Raw genomic sequence first — 3,460 nt, forward strand, 5'->3', positions numbered from 1 at the left:
GCAACCTTCGCCTCCTGGGTTCAGGCAATTCTCCTGCCTCAGCCTCCCGAGTAGCTGGGATTACAGGCACACACCACCATGCCCAGCTAATTTTTTGTATTTTTAGTAGAGACGGGGTTTCACCATGTTGACCAGGATGGTCTCGATCTCTTGACCTCGTGATCCACCTGCCTCGGCCTCCCAAAGTGCTGGGATTACAGGCTTGAGCCACCGCGCCTGGCCTTCTACTTTTATTTCTTTAAGGAATCTCCACACTGTTTTCCATGGTGGTTGTACCGATTTACATTCCCACCAGCAGTGTAGAAGTGTTTCCTGTTCACTGCATCCATGATAACATCTACTGTTTTTTGATTTTTTGATTATGGCCATTCTTCCAGGAGTAAGTTGGTATCCCATTGTGGTTTGGATTTGCATTTCCCTGACCATTAGTGATGTTGAGCATTTTTTCATACAGGTTTTTGGCCATTTGTATATCTTCTTTAGAGAATTGTCTATTCATGTCCTTAGCCCACTTTTTGATGGGAATGTTTCTTTTTCTCTTACTGATTTGAGTTTGTTGTAGATGCTGGATATTAGTCCTTTGTAAGATGTATGGATTGTGAAGATTTCCTCCCACTCTGTGGGTTGTCTGTTTTCTCTTTGACTGTTTTTTTTTTGTTGTTGTTGTTGTTCTTGTTTTGTTTGTTTTGCCATGCAAAAGCTCTTTAGTTTAATTAAGTCCTGACTACTTATCTTTGTTTTTATTGCATTTGCTTGTGGATTCTTGGTTATAGAATCCTTGCCTAAGCTAATGTCTAGAAGGGTTTTTCAAATGTTATCTTCTAGAATTTTTATAGTTTCAGGTCTTATATTTAAGTCTTTGATCCATCCTGAGTTGATTTTTGTATAAGGTGACCGAAGAGGATCCAGTTTCATGCTCCTACATGTAGCTAGACAGTTATCCCAGCACCATTTGTTGAAAAGGGTGTCCTTTCTCCACTTGTTTTTGTTTGCTTTGTCAAAGATCAGTTGGCTGTAAATATTTGGGTTTATTTCTGGGTTCTCTATTCTGTTCCTTTGGTCTATGTGCCTATTTTTATACCAGTACCTGCTGTTTCGGTGACTATGGCCCTACGGTGTAGTTTGAAATCAGGTAATGTGATGCCTCCAGATTTATTCTTTTTGCTTAGTCTTGTTATGGCTATGTGGGCTCTTTTTTGGTTCCATATGAATTTTAGAATTGTTTATAATTCTTTGAAGAATGATGGTGGTATTTTGATGGGGATTGCATTGAATTTGTAGATTGCTTTTGGCAGTATGGTCATTTTCACAATACTGATTCTACCTATCCATGGGCAGGGGATGTGTTTCCATTTGTTTGTGTCATCTATGATTTCTTTCAGCAGTGTTTTTTAGTTTTCCTTGTAGAGGTCTTTGCTTCCTTGGTTACATACATTGCTTTTTATTTTATTTTATTTTATTTTTGCAGCTATTGTAAAACGAGTTGAGTTTCTTATTTGATTCTCCACTTGATCGCCATTGGTGTATAGAAGAGCTACTGATTTGTGTACATTAATCTTGTATCTGGAAACTTAGCTGAATTCTTTTATCAATCTAGGAGCTTTCTGGAGGAGTCTTTAGGGTTTTCAAGGTCAATGATCTTGTCTGATTGGTCTGGCTAGGACTTCCGTTACTATGCTGAAGAGGAGTGGTAAGATTGGGCATCCTTGTCTTGTTCTAGTTCTCAGAGGGAATGCTTTCAACTTTTCCCCATTCATTATTATGTTGGTTGTAGGTTTGTCATAGATGGTTCTTATTACATTGAAGTATGTCCCTTGTATGCTGATTTTGCTGATAATTTTATATATAAAGGGTTGCTAGATTTTGTTGAATGCTTTTTCTACGTCTACTGAGATGATCATGTGATTTTTGTTTTTAATTCTGTTGATTCCATATCTTGTTTAACGAGAATAATGCTGCATTAAACATGGGAGTGCAAATATGTCTCTTCAACATACTGATTTTATTTCCTTTGGATAAATAGCCACTAGTGGAATTAATGAGTCATTTGGTAGCTCTATAATTTTTTGAGGACTGCTATGCTGTTTTCCATAATAGCTGTACTAATATACATTCCTAACAACAATGCAGAAGGGTTCCATTTTCTCCACACTCACACTAATATTTGTTGTTTATTGTCTTTTTGGTAATAGTCATTTTGACAAGTATAAAATGATATCTCATCGTGGTTTTGATTTGCATTTCCCTGATGATTAGTGACGTTGAGCATTTTTTGTTTTTTTCTTTCTTTCTTTTCGGTTTGTTTTTGAGACAGAGTTGTACTCTGTTGCCAAGCTGAAGTGCAGTGGCACAATCTTGGCTCACTGCAACTTCTGCCTCCCTGGTTCAAGCGATTCTCCTGCCTCAGCCTCCCAAGTAGCTGGGACTACAGGCATGCACGACCATGCCTGGTTAATTTTTGTGTTTTTAGTAGAGACGGGGTTTCACCATGTTGTCCAGGATAGTCTCGATCGCTTGATCTCATGATCCCCCCACCTCAGCCTCCGAAAATGCTGGGATTACAGGTGTGAGCCACCGTGCTCGACCTACATTTTTCCTATACCTAGTGGCCATGTGTATGTCTTCTTTTGAAAGCATCTAGTAAGGTCTTTTGCCCATTTTTAAATTGGATTATTTGGTTTTTGCTATTGAGTTGAATTCCTTATATATTTTGCATTAACTCCTTGTCAGATGCACAGTTTGTAAATATTTTCTCTCATTCTTTAGGTTGTCTTTTCACTCTGTTGATTGTTTTCTTTGCTGTGCAGAAGCTTTTTCGTTTGCGGTAATCCCACTTGTCCATTTTTGCTTTTGTTACTTATGCTTTTTTTTTTTTTTTTTTGAGAGGGAGTCTCACTCCAGTCACCCAGGCTGGAGTGCAATGGCACAATCTTGGCTCGCTGCAACTTCCATCTCTCAGATTCAAGCGATTCTTGTGCCTCAGCCTCCTGAGTAGCTGGGATTACAGGCACGTACCACCACGCCTGGCTAATTTTTTTGTATTTTAAGTAGAGATGGGGTTTTGCCACGTTGGCCAGGCTGATCTTGAACTCCTGACCTCAGGTGATCCACTTGCCTCGGCCTCCCAAAGTTCTGGGATTTCAGGCATGAGCCATCTTGCTGTCTGTGCTTTTCAGTTCTTGTCCAAAAAAAATCTTTGCCCAGATCGATGTCATGAAGTATTTCCCTTATGATTTTTCCCAGTAGTTTTACAGCTGTAGATCTTACATTTACGTCTTTAATCCATTTTGAGTTGGTTTTTATATGTAGTGAGAAGTAGAGGTCTAGTTTCATTTTCTGCATATGGATATTCAGTTTTCCCAGCATCATTTATTAAAGACACTGTCCTTTTTCCAATGTCTATTCTTGGTATCACTGCAGAAAATTAGTTGGCTGCATGTGGATTTATTTCTGTGTTTCC

At 38.8% G+C, this 3,460-nt stretch overlaps 1 long non-coding RNA gene across 1 annotated transcript in view; it reads right to left on the bottom strand.

Annotated features, from left to right (window-relative positions):
• LOC116559765 overlaps positions 1–2,284 on the bottom strand; it is a 3,542-nt gene extending 1,258 nt beyond the window's left edge. Inside the window, exon 1 of the long non-coding RNA XR_004272609.1 lies at positions 1,994–2,284. This is a non-coding gene — a long non-coding RNA (uncharacterized LOC116559765). The remainder of the gene's footprint in view (positions 1–1,993) is intronic.
• Positions 2,285–3,460: the final 1,176 nt, after the last annotated feature.

Source organism: Sapajus apella, unplaced genomic scaffold (assembly GCF_009761245.1).
Source record: "Sapajus apella isolate SASKATOON/1434 unplaced genomic scaffold, GSC_monkey_1.0 scaffold24, whole genome shotgun sequence".
Taxonomy (NCBI): Eukaryota; Metazoa; Chordata; class Mammalia; order Primates; family Cebidae; genus Sapajus; species Sapajus apella.